Source organism: Panthera onca, chromosome A2, assembly GCF_046562875.1.
Source record: "Panthera onca isolate mPanOnc1 chromosome A2, mPanOnc1 haplotype 2, whole genome shotgun sequence".
Taxonomy (NCBI): Eukaryota; Metazoa; Chordata; class Mammalia; order Carnivora; family Felidae; genus Panthera; species Panthera onca.
This window is the reverse complement of record NC_138340.1, coordinates 102,701,909-102,716,348: the sequence shown is the minus strand read 5'-3', so window position 1 is coordinate 102,716,348 and position 14,440 is coordinate 102,701,909.

Genomic DNA, 14,440 nt, shown 5'->3' with positions numbered 1-14,440 from the left:
TCCAGGCTCTGAGCTGTCAGCACAGGGCCTGACGTGGAGCTCGAACTCACAAACAGTGAGATCATGACCTGTGCCAAAGTTGGACACTTAACTGACTGAGCCACCCAGGCACCCCTATCTTTTGGAATTTCAAGTTCTATTATTTTATTTTCTAAATACATGTTAGATCCTTCTTCCTGTCTGCTCATTAGTTCAACTTTATGTCCAAGTACTATTGTTGTTACTGGGGATATAATGATGAAAAAGACAGAAAAGGTTCCTGCCCTTATCATTTCTTGCTTCAACTATGACAAACCTTCTGATTTGTTTCACTGTATCTAGTGTCTTCATTCCATTTGAACATTGTGGCCAGACTGATTTTTTTTCCAGGCTACAAAAATGATGACCCCATTCCCCCAGTTATATTCTACAAAAGTGTTTCAGAATTAACCCCTATCTTATTCTAATATCTATCCCTACTCTTCTCTACTAGACTCAGGCCTGAAGCATATGATAAATCCAGCTCCCTTGTCTTTGCCTGTAATGTATGTTCTGCCTGAAATGCCTTTCCCATCTCACTCTGGAAAAATATGCTCCTTACGGTTCAGGAACAGCAAAAACATAACCAAATTTTTAAAGCTTTCTCTCACTTTTTCCACATAAAAGTAGGTTCTCTATTTCCTACTCCTGCATTCTTAGGTTGCTCTCTCTGAGCAGTTACTTGTTGCTGTGGCAAAAACAAAAAACAAACAAACAAACAAACAAGAAAAACACCAGATATGGCCACACAGAGTGTACCACACAGCCTCAGAGGACCCCACGCACATAAGAGTGTATGCTATAATTAAGGAAGTGATAACCATAACCTATGTGAATGGTGAATCTTTGCAACATGGAAACCTTGATATTGTATGTTCTCAAAGAATGTGAACTCACCACTGAAAGAAATTATGTCTTATCCATTTGTAAAACCTGCTTGTAATAAATTACTTGGAACCCAATTTTTTTGGTGAAATGACTTACTGAATATAAGAAAGTGTGTTTACCAGACATTTATATGGATATGTACTCCGAATGATGTCACCACTCGAGGCCAAAAGGACTGATGTGCAACTAATTTCTAATCCACCCTTATGCAAGCTCTTGATCTGAAGTATTTTCAGTTATTAAAAATGACCATTTTTAAGTTGGTTGTAGTTTATTGGTGCTTTATTAACTCTCACCTATCTCTAGATTCATATAATTGGCATGTTGTTAAACTATTCCTTGTACCTAGAAGATTTTCATATAGCAACAGACAATAGTCTCTGATGAAGCTTTGATTCACGATTAATTAGTACAGCAAAAGGTTTTGCTGTTGGCTCTGTCCCTTCAGTAAATTGTGATATGACACATATTTGCATTTATTCAGCACAGCTGGTTTTCATGAAAAGAGCATTTGCCCTCAGAATAATTTAAAGCTAACGCAGAACTGTTTCATTCCTAAAAGAAGAAAACTATGGTGCAAAGCAGGTGGCTTAAATGTGTTATGGACAAAAAGCATTTTCCATGTATGTTATCTTAAGAAATCTTTTTTAAAGAAGCTCTCCCTTGTTCATCAGTTGGAAACCTTATAATAAAAGATATATATCATGCAAAATTCTGCAATACCATATTACATTATTCTTTGAGATGCAAATTTTATACAGTATATTAAAATCATTCTATACTACTTTATCAGATAATTATTCTAATCAAGGCTATTAATCTGTTATGTTGGAAAAATATCTTATGGTAGGTTAGTGAATATTAATTTTCAAATGAGTTTAGATCTGATGTGAATACATGCATGGAACATATACAAACTCTTTAAATCCACAGATTTTCTTCAGCTCTGACTCATTATTTACAGCATTTTATACAAAATTAACATTTTTTTCCTCAAATACGATTTATATTGTGGTTTTATTTCTATTAAAACATGAACCTGAGATCTTACCATTATAATTTCTTTGCACCATATAATTTGAAGAAACATTTGGATACAAGAAAAATGATGTGTGGGTGTGAAGATATATTTCTACTGAAAATGAACTAAAAATACCTTTGAGATCTATAATTTTCCAAAGGATTTGAATAGTAATCACAGAAGGATTTGGCATTTCATCCTAATAATATGTATCATCATTGTACCAAGTAGGGTTTTTTTCCACATATGTTAACATTATGTTTCAATGTACTTGGACAGTCTTAATATTTAGTATTATTATGTTTAAATTAGCTTGGACAAGTTTAATATTTAGAATATCACTAACTGTTGTTGTATACACCATACACATACTTCTTAATGCAGAAAGATGAAAGAAAAAATCCATTTTAATGCAATATTGTCTCTGATAATTTCCTTTATTCATACTACAACAAATTAGAAGAATAAATTTAACCCTAAAACTACATTGAATAGAATTTAACCATACTCTAGGAATAAAAATTTTATTCAAAAATTTTAACTGAGTCATGATCTTTCATCTTGTATATTATTTATAGGACAATATACCAATATTATTATGTTTGAATATAGCTTAATGGGACTCTCAGCTAGTATTAAGTTATAACCTGGAATTGCTTATTTTGCCAATTCGTTCAATGAAGTTCTGCATGTGCAGCCATTCAGCAATATTCGATTACACAGCTGAGGACACTTGACAACGTGCTGAAGACACTGCTGGAGTCTTAATACCTAAGGGGAAATGTTGCCTTAGGAAGAGTCTTCTTCCACTGTATCACCAAAGGAAGATTGGAAAGACATCAAGAGTGTCAGGGTCCATGACTTATAGTTCCTGATTTCTATCACCTTATGTCATAGCATACCTGTTTCACTCGTCTGGGGTCTATCGAAACTTGCCTTACCCAGTTCTGTTATCATTGTTTTCAGCTATTTGAATGACCCTGCTTTATTTTATTAGTAGCAAAACACCACTAACACTTCTATATATCTATATCTATATCTATCTATATCTATATCTGTATGTATTTATATATTATCTTTCTTCCCCTTCCATCAGAAGGGCTTATTTCCCTGTCTTATAAAAGGGAAGCAAATCAATCTCCAACTTTCTTTCTAGGTCAGAGCTAGTTATTATCGAAGTCGGAGGAAAGCCAACAAATAACTCTTTGGTATCTACTCCTGTAGTTATTTGGTAGCAAGTTCTTGAGAAAATGACTTCAATTACCGATCAACCCAGTCAAGGAGTGTTCACCTCATTTTTGAGGAATTTTAACTTGTGTTAGAAGAACCCAGACATGAGTTCCATTTGAGCAGAGGGACTTGTCCCATGTCAAGGCCGAAGGTGGCAAGGTAGCTGGCCTAACTATAACCAAACTCATGGCCAGACTTGCACCGAGCTGAATGATGAGAACTGTGTTTTCTTAGTTTTTCAGGCCAGGCCTAATTTTAAATTAACAGCCTGATGTGTTTGGAAAATATTTGTATGACACAGTATTCAAAAATGTGTTCTCACAATATGGTGAGATTTTCTTTGACTCTGAAATAGGGTTTCCTGCTAAAAGAAATATTTTAGATGAAAAATATATCCAATCTGTTAAAAGATTACATATTTACACTTAGCCTGTACATGTAAAACTATGTGTGGGAAATAAGTGTCATTCAAGGTAGAGCAGGCGTTTATGCAGAATGAGTGAACGATTTTAAAATCATTCATATCCAGGTCTATAGAAAGAAACATCTACCTAATAGGATATTCATCTCCACATTTACCATCACAAAATCATATAATTTGTATTTTATACATATTATTTAAATGTAACATGTATAAACTATTTGCAAATACTGATATTACATATCATGTGCTATATCTATGATGCTAAATAAATGGTAATATAATAAAATACTAGTAAACCTAAAGTTTTAAGGATAAGGATAAGCTGAGTCTTCAAAGAGAAGTGGAACTTAACACCGTGGCCAGGGTCAATTCCAAGGACTCTGTGCTTTGTCTGATATCTGTTGTTACCATGTTGAAATCTTTAATAATTGTATCTTTGGACTTATGCTTTTGTCTCAACAGGCAATGGACCATGTACATTGGCAAAGGAGACACATGTAATATGTTGTTGTTCCTTGCCACATTATATTTGCACATAGTGTTCACAATACCCTATGAATACAGGATTCTGATGGACCCCTCATGTATGGGAATTGAAAGGCTCAGTAAGGACAAGGTAAGAAGGCCACATTGATGGCCCTGCTTGCCTCTGAATCAGAACTTGCTTCAAATGCAGAAAGTGGTAGTGTTCCAAGAAACACAAATGACCAAAGAGCCCTATATCCTTGATTGCATGTGCTATTTTCCTACACTAGCCAGCCACATATGTGAAAATGATGACATAAAAGAAAGGTAAAGATGGGACAATCCATACTTCCTCTTCTTTCAGCCATTTCTTATTCATCAGTAGGCTAAAGGTAGTGCATTAGTAGAATGTGCACATATCAAGAAGTGAAAAAAAAAGGTGAGTTAATTTTGTGCCTCATTTCCACTTTTCTGGAAAGAGAAAAATGCATATACCTATGTGAGGCAGAAAATACGAATTGTGTGATTTCAGTGATTCCACAGGCTGCTCCTGTATTTGCCTTTAAAACTGACACAGTACAGGGGCACCTGGGTGGCTCAGTCAGTTAAGCATCTGACTTTGGCTCAGGTCATGATCTCACAGTTTGTGAGCTCAAGCCCCATATTGGGCTCTGTGCTGACAGCTTGGAGCTCGGAGCCTGGAGCCTGCTTTGGGCTCTGTGTCTCCCTCTCTCTCTCTGTCCCTCCCCTGCTCACACTCTGTCTCTCTCTCTCAAAAAATAAATAAACATTAAAAAATTTAAAACTGACATAGCACAATATGAAAATGAATGGTAAAATTCTTGCTAATAACTTTTCATTTTAATTTTTATTTACTTAGAATGATATCAAATAGAAATAAAAACAACTAGACAAGTGTAGAGAGAGACCATGGAAGAAAGAAAACAAAAACAAAAACCTTTATAATTTTGTACCATTAACAGCACTTTTTTCTTCCTTTTTGAACAAAGCACCCTGGATTTTCATATTTAAAAAAAATTTAACATTTATTATTGAGAGAGAGAGAGAGAAAGAGAGGGAGAGAATATGAGTGGGGGAGGGGCAGAGAGAGAGGGAGACACAGAAGCCGAAGCAGGCTCCAGGCTCTGAGCTGTAAGCACAGAGCCTGATGCAGGGCTCAAACTCACAAACTGTAAGATCATGACCCAAGCCAAAGTCGGAGCCACCCAGGTACCCCTGGATTTTCATATTTTAAATGGGCCTCAGGAGTTATGTAGTTGGCCTTGCAGGCAGACATCAGACTGGAAATAGAGGATGCAAATACCAAGAAATGGAGATAGGAAAGAGATTAACATAATTGAAGCACAGCCTGTGAGTGTCTGTAGGCTAAAAATAAGCCTAAAGTTCAAACACAGACCACATTTTCACATCTTAAATATAAATTGTACCAAGATATTTCTATTTCATCTCATAGGAAATGTGAAAGTTTGAAGACAAGTGGGAAAACATCTAAGGAGGGGCAGAATTTTATATGGTCTGGTTTAGAAATTAGATGAAGCTAGTTTCAAATCCTAGTTCTACAATCTGTCTCCTCTGTCACGTTAGTCACATGAGTGAACAATCATGTTGGGTCAGTTTTCTTATTTCATATGCAAGTATTTGTAATACCCACCTCATGGGGATATGAAGAGGCGTACATGGGGTAAAATGTTTTTCAAAACTTACTTTAACAAGGATACCTAATTAACCTTAATAAGTGATAGCTATTATCATTTTTATCAGGCTTTTAAAAAGTAGGCAGCCTGAGGTTTGAAAGCTGAATTCCAGTATAATTTAAAAAATTAAGCCAGGGCACCTGAGTGGTTCAGTCCATTAAGCATCCGAGTTCCGTTTAGGTCATGATCTCACAGCTCGTGAGTTCAAGCCCCACCTCAGGCTCTGTGCTGACAGGTTGGGCCTGGATTCTGCTTCAGATTCTGTGTCCCTCTCTCTTCACCCCTCCCCCACTTGCACTCTGTCTCTCTCTGTCTCTCTTAAAAATAAACAAACATTAAACAATTTTTAAAAAATTAAGGCAAAGTTTGTGAAGAAATGATCTAAACATAAAATACAACTATTTGTTGTATTTTTCAACGGAAAGTGAGAGTTCCTACAATTCCCAGATTTCTGACTTGGATGATAAGTCAGAAATACAGATTTAGAGGCAATGGCCAGGGAATAAAAAATACATATTCAGTTTGGGATCTGTTAACACTGAAGCCTGTGAGGGAAACAGAATATGAAGGTAGACAATTTTATATATCATTTAATAGGTTATCAGAGAGATCTATGGTAGAAATACAAATTTGGACTTATATAGCAAAGTTAATTAAAACCACAGAAGTGAGTGAGGTAGCCCAGGTGCAAGATTTATATTCACAAATCTTAATGGGATATTTGTACTCTGAGGAGAGTAGTGAGTCTGAGACTGATAATAGGCAATGGAAGCTAGGGTTCACATAGTGAAAATAGCAAGGAATGGAATTCTTTACATTGGGTTTTCAGCCTAGTTCTGCCACTATATTCCCTGGACAACTAAGGTAACTTTCTGGGCTTCAGAAAAAATAACAGCATTTATTGAACATTTACTATGACTCATACCTTTTTCCAAGCAAATTACAATATTAACTCATTTACTCACAAAATTCTAGGAGGTAGGAAGTTCATTATAAAAAATTGTACAGATGCAGATCCTGAGATACAAAAATATGATGTAATTTTCCCAAGGTCCAACATCTAATACATGGCAGAGCAGGTACTAGAAACAAGGAAGTTTGATTCAGCACTTACACATTCCTAACTTCTATGTCCCTTCTCCTTTACTGGAACTCTCTAATAAGGCTGATTCCATTTTTGATGTTTGACTGCTGACATTTAAGCCACACTCCTTCCTTTTCATTTTCTGCCCTATATGTGGGCAAACTGACAAGAAAGCCTGGATGTTTCCTTCATTGATGCCAACAGGAGATTCTGAAGACTCAAGCTCTTGCCTCTAGGTGGATACCCAATAACCCAACCCCATTTGAAGCCACAATGGACACCCTGAGCCAGCATCCTTTCCCTGCTTTCTCAAGCCATTTTGGATCTGATTGAGAGGACTGCCCTGATCTCCCTAGTGATCTCAATTATATAAATAATAAATATCTTCTTACCTTTTGTATGTGTGGTATCAACAGTCTTGATATCAAAAAAAAATATTTGGTCTGGGAGTCTATGTTTTATCCACAGGGTAGTCACAACAAAATTCATTGTATTCCAACACTGCATCATTCTAGAATTTTGAGTAAGTGTTGTGCTAGTTGTATAAATACTAAACAACTTTTGGCATTGTGTCGATTTAAGTGGCTTTGATTTATACTGATTGAAAATTTTAAATTTACATGGTTTTTAAACTATTATTCTTGCTGTATTAAAAGTTATCTTGATACCACCTCACGCCAGTCAGAGTGGCCAAAATGAAGAAATCAGGAGACTCTAGATGCTGGAGAGGATGTGGAGAAACAGGAACCCTCTTGCACTGTTGGTGGGAATGCAAATTGGTGCAGCCGCTCTGGAAAGCAGTGTGGAGGTTCCTCAGAAAATTAAAAATAGACCTACCCTATGACCCAGCAATAGCACTGCTAGGAATTTATCCAAGGGATACAGGAGTACTGATGCATAGGGGCACCTGTACCCCAATGTTTATAGCGGCACTCTCAACAATAGCCAAATTATGGAAAGAGCCTAAATGTCCATCAACTGATGAATGGATAAAGAAATTGTGGTTTATATACACAATGGAATACTACGTGGCAATGAGAAAAAATGAAATATGGCCTTTTGTAGCAACATGGATGGAACTGGAGAGTGTGATGCTAAGTGAAATAAGCCATACAGAGAAAGACAGATACCATATGGTTTCACTCTTATGTGGATCCTGAGAAACATAACAGAAACCCATGGGGGAGGGGAAGGAAAAAAAAAAAAAAAAAAAAAAAAGAGGTTAGAGTGGGAGAGAGCCAAAGCATTAGAGACTGTTAAAAACTGAGAACAAACTGAGGGTTGATGGGGGGTGGGAGGGAGGGCAGGGTGGGTGATGGGTATTGAGGAGGGCACTTTTTGGGATGAGCACTGGGTGTTGTATGGAAACCAATTTGACAGTAAATTTCATATATTAAAAAAAAAAAAAAAAAAAAAAACAAAAAAAAACTGAGAACAAACTGAGGGTTGATGGGGGGTGGGAGGGAGGGCAGGGTGGGAGGGAGGGCAGGGTGGGTGATGGGTATTGAGGAGGGCACTTTTTGGGATGAGCACTGGGTGTTGTATGGAAACCAATTTGACAGTAAATTTCATATATTAAAAAATAAAAAAAAATAAAAAAAATAAAAAAAAAATAAAAAAAAAATTTTTAATGATGAGAATAGAACATTTCACAATTTACTTAAAAAAAAAAAAAAAAGCAAAGGCCATAATGGAAAGAAAGACAATGACTGAATAAAGTACATTTCTTCAAGAGTTTAAAAAAAAAAAAAAAAAAAAAAAAATTTATCTTGATAGACTGCCTCATTTCTACAGTCATTGATACATGATATGGAAAAATTTATATATTTAGTCAGTCAGGTTGTTAACTTCATCTATCTAGAGCCACAAGAAATATCCATGTAGCCATTTTGCAAAATCATTCTTAGACAAATATTTGTTAAGTCCCTACTACATGCAAACTACTATGATCTTTCCCTCAGTGATGGCATCATATTATTTATCCCACCAAAAGTGTAACAATATTCAATTCTCTGAATTCAGGTAAAAAAACAAAAACTCAATTTCAATATTACTATATTTTCTTGCCCAGATTTCTGCTTCTTTCCTATTACTTTTCTCATCAGGGAATTTAAAAATATAAAACAAGTTATATAAGCAGGAGTGACAGAGTGAACAGGTTGTGAATTAATACTTATTATATACTTAATTGCCTTAAAATAGGTGTGGCATCTGTGTATGTAATATTTGCAGGTAGGTATCTTGATTAGATCCTGGTAAATCTTTTGCCTATAATATTCTCTATTAGGACACTAACATCTGCTTAACTTATTTTTAATTTTGTTGTAGGGTAAGCTTACTGATACAGTTGTGAGGTAACATCTATTCCCAGTTGCATAAGATTTTTTTTCAAAACTTTTCCTTATTCCTGTGATATATACTGAGTTGAATAATTTACTATTATCTATAGTTCAATGACAAGTATAATGGATAAAAGCCAAAACATGGTAAACATGGATACAGAATTTTTCTTTATGAAATATAAACGTGGAATATGACTCCAAAAGTATGATCAACAAAAGAAAAAACATAAATAATATTGGCTTCATCAAAATTAAAACGTTTGTGCCTCAAATGGACCATCAAGAAAGTGAGAAGATGACCCACATAATGGGGGAAAATATCAGAAATTATATATTCTAAATAAGGACTTATGTCTGGACTCCATGAAGAGTGTTTAGAGCTCAATATTAAAAAGCCAACTCAATTATAAAATGAGCAAAATATCTAAATAAACACTTCTCCAAGGAAGATTACAACAAGCGCATGAAAAGATGCTCAACGTCATTAATCACCAGGAAAATCAAAATCCAAATCATAATGAAATACTACTTCATATCCAGTAGGATGGCTAGAATCAAAATGTCAGATAATAAAAAGTTTTAGAAAGGATGTGGAGAAATCAGAACACTCACACTAACTGCTGGTGGGAATGTAAAATGATGTATTCACTTTGGAAAACAGTTGGGCAGATCCTCAAATTAGTAAACACAGAAGTACCATATGTTCCATCAATTGTACTCCAAGGTATATATACCTAAGAGAATGGAAACAGGTAGGCAAACTTGTGCGTGGTGACAGGTAACAAAACTTGTGCATGAATGTTTATAGCAGCACTATTCACAGTTGCCAAAAGGTACAAACAACTCAAGTGCCCATCAACAAATACATACACAAAATGAGGTATATCCACAGAATGAAATATTAAATCAAAAAAAGAAATGAAATACTGATACATGCTACAACTGAGATGAACCTTGAAGATATTAAGCTAAGTGAAAGAAGCCAATCACTAAAGATCACATAGTATATAATCCTATTCATATGAAATGTCAATGATTGGGAAATAATAGAGACACAAGTAAATTAAGAGTTGCTTAGGTCTTGGAGGAAAGGGGTGAAAAGAAGAAGGATAGCTAAAGTGTAAGGGATTTCCTTTTGAGTTGATGAAAATATTCTAAAATTGATTGTGGCAATTATTGCATATATCTGTGAATATACTAAAAATCATTAAATTGAACACTTTAAAAGAGTAAATTGTATAGCATATAAATTATTTCTTAATAAAACTGTTTTAAAAAAGAGAAAAAAAATGAAATCAGATTATTTAAAATATATTTTGTTACTACCAGCAAAGAAGGAAGTTAAGATAAAATATAAAACACAATTACGCATACTCAGTCACTCTCTGTTTGATATCATTTGATGTCACTCAGTTGTCCACTTCGCAAGACATAATCCAGACACTTCAGTATGGCTAACACTTGCTGACCCCTCAACACCCATTTACCCACCACCAGATACACTCCAATTTGGCTACAGGTAACTCCCTAGTTCCCTACCATGCAATCCTTTTTCTTAGGAGGATGCAGGTCCCACCTCCAACAGTGAGTCATGTCCTTGCCAGTGGTTGGCTCTGAAAGTCCAAGACTAATCCAGTCACTATATAGGGTCCTATGGTGGCAGGGATTGGTAGAGATAGACATCTAATCTAGCCTGAGGTGGTGAAACATAGGAGAATTTTACTGGGGAACTACAGGAAATAATTTTTCTTTCTCTTTAGAGAAAATCACATGAAAAGCCTTTAAATATGGTCCCAGAAGCACAGTGATTTTAACACATAAAAGAAAGCAGTTCCAGAAAATCACAGGAAACAGAACTGATCAGGCCATACCTGATCTGAAATTTGTCTTCACAGCTTCTTTAGGAAATAAATCCCTGTAATGATTTATATCTGTGTGAGTTTACTTTCCTTTTACATTCAGCTAAAAGCAGAAATTTAGTTCCAACTTATCTTTTCAGTCCTCTGGCTATATTCAACCATTAACTTCTAATTCTATACTGGTTAATGTTTTATTGTTCTTAACAGATATTTTTCCTTGTGGTGTTCTAGGCCCTAACACATCTTTTCCAGCTGGGAACTCTTCATTTCCCAGGTGAAAAGCCACTGCCCCTGAGAAAGCTCGATAAATGCTCATAATGATCATCACAATGGACTCTTCTCCTATCATACACACTATGAATAAAAGTGTCCTCTCACAAATTTCCATTGGGGCTGTATCTGTGAGTATTCATCCATCTCTACTTAGCTGTTAGAGTGAACGTGGTAACCATTCCAAGAGCAAAGAGCCATTTTCATTGATCTGTATTAAGTTCTGAGAATAGTGCCTAGCTATGTAGGAACCAAGAAATTATTTGTTTAATGAATGAGCAAGTAACTATATGTGAAATGGATAGAATTGCAACTGAGGCTTTCAAGATACTGTTTCCAAAAAAAAAAAAAAAAGTATTTTAAAGTAAGCAAAAGAGATAATAATAATGACTTATTAGTTTAAAAAGTGTGGTTTATAAAATTTGTGGTATTTGTGATAAATGAATATAAAAATATACTAGTCATTGACAGTTATATAATATGTATTATATATATTTAATTAGAAGAGAGGTTTGTTTAAAATTCAACAGACTGTAAAGCCACACACACACAAAAGGAGATTAATAACCTTTATGCCAATGGATCCATGCAGGTTTACAGTGTGTTTAATTAATGTTACATTACAATGAGTGGATCAGAAAATCTATCTGAAATAAATCTGTTATGAACTATCAAAGCTTAACATAGAAAATCCTTGAGACAGTAACTGTTTATTTTACTTTATCCTAGATACTCAATATGTATTGTGATTAATATATGGTAAAACATAATCAGTGTTTTCACTGAAGAAAATCTAACGAGCAATGCTAATTTTGGAATAATAATGTCATATTAAACTTTTTACTAGGAAAATATGATAGAAGCAGAAAATACTTGAGGGGTTTGGATTTTTCACTCATTTATAATAAGGACTTAAACACGTATATACCTATTAATATATAGAAATACCTCATATGTTTAACTTACAGCTGGAGGGGTAAGCTATAGCCTACTGGCCAAATCTAGACCACCACCTATTTTTGTATAGCCCACAACTAATGAATTGTACAGCTTCACATGCCTGAGCAAAATCAAACACGAATAATAATTTTTGACAGATGAAAATTACATAAAATTTAAAATTTTATTAGGACACAGCAATGTTCATTCTTTGTGTATTGTCTGTTGTTATCTTTACACTTTTATGGCAAAATTGAGTGGTTTTTCAGAGACAGTATAGACCAGAAAGGCTAAAATGTTTACTATCCCTTTACTGAAAAAGTTTCCTGATCCCCACTCTAGATAAATATAAATTACAAACCATAGTTTTCAAAGAACTTCAATAAAGAGGTACATTATATGAAGGTACTGTATTTTGACTCTAACATTATTCAAGACTTGCATATTAGGGACAATTAGAAATCTTATCTGGAAGTATATACCTTTGTAAAGAAGTATAGTTCTCACGGTAAGCAAATGACAGGGTTTTAGTATTAGGAATTTAGGAACTGTGTTGTTTGACTTTAGGGGAGACAAGGATAAGGTTGAATGAGTGGTACAGGAGTTGCTGACACATCAGGCTATAGGACTGAATGCTGGACACGGATCTTCTATCCCCTTTCCACCATAAGCCTTCAAGCGTCCAGATTTAAAATCAGGGGAGCAGGGGCACCTGCGTGGCTCAGTCGGTTGATTGTCCAACTCTTGACTTTGGCTCAGGTCATGATCTCACAGTTCGGGAGTTCCAGCCCCACATTCAGTTCCATGCTTACAGTGTGGAGCCTGGTTGGGAGTCTCTCTCTCTCAGCCCCTTCCCTGCTCACTCTCTCAAAATAAATAAATCAACTTAAAAAATGAAATCAGGAGAGCAAATGGAGAAGAGAGAGAGAGGGAAACCAAGAAACAGGCTTTTAACTATAGAGAACAAACTGATGGTTACCAGAGGGAAAGTAGGTGGGGGGATGGGCTCAATAGGTGATGGGGATTAAGGAGTCCACTTGTTGTGATGAGCACTGGATGATGTATGGAAGTGTTGAATCACTGTACTATACACCTAAACTAATATTACACTGTATGTTAACTGACTGGAATTTAAATAAAAACTTCAAAAAATAAAATAAAATACAAATAGATTTAAAAATCAGTACTATAATTGAACAGGACAAAATTATTTTGCTTTGGGCAAAGAGAGGGTATCAGAATAGTACTATATGGACTTGTCATCCAGCAACTCTATTTTGAGCTACCTTGAAAAACATATTTTGCTGTATTTTCCCAGAGCCAAATAAGAGGGAGTAAGTGACTGGGGAGTTTAAATGATAGATAACCAATTTATTTAAAGACTTTTGGGGCACCTGGGTGGCTCAGTCAGTTAAGCACCTGACTGGTCATGATCTCACGGTCAGTGAGTCTGAGCCCCAAATTGGGCTCTGCACACTAGCAGTGCTGAGCCTGCTTGGTATTCTCTCCCCCTCTCTGCCCCTTTCCTGCTCGCTTCCACGTGGGCATTCTCTCTCTCTCTCTCTCAAAATAAATCAATGCTTTTTAAAAATTAAGAAGACCGTTTAATGATGTGCCTATTTATATGATACTAGTCTCCAAAGGTGATAGGTGATTCTTATTCCTTATATTTAAAATTTCTGGCATTAGTTTTAAAAAGAAAAATTCCAGGTGCTATGACACAAAATTATTGTTATATTCTAGCAGATTATAGGGACTAAAAAGAGGCAGGAGTCTGTTATGACTGAAATACGTTTCTGTTATTCAAGGCAGCCTCCAAATTTGTAAAAGTCAAGTTCAAGGAAGTCCATTTTCACCACCATTGATTTTCACTGAAGGCAGACTCTTTTCACCTCATTGATTTTGATGTTGATTGAGTCATGTTCATCTGGCTGGTCAGTATTTGGGAGCTTGTTCACTTTTGATGGGTTAATTTGCTTAGGATCACTGATCAGTTACCTTGATCTAGAGCTACTGTTATTCAACACTTTCTCAGGCCACATATTAAGAAATTTAAAGAGCCATTTAATTGAATGGGATTGTTTCCTAAAGAATTTACCTAATTCTAAATAATTAATAGCTAAAAATAATAATTAATAGTTTATTTACCTTTAATCACAAAATTTGGATCACATATTATCCTTTA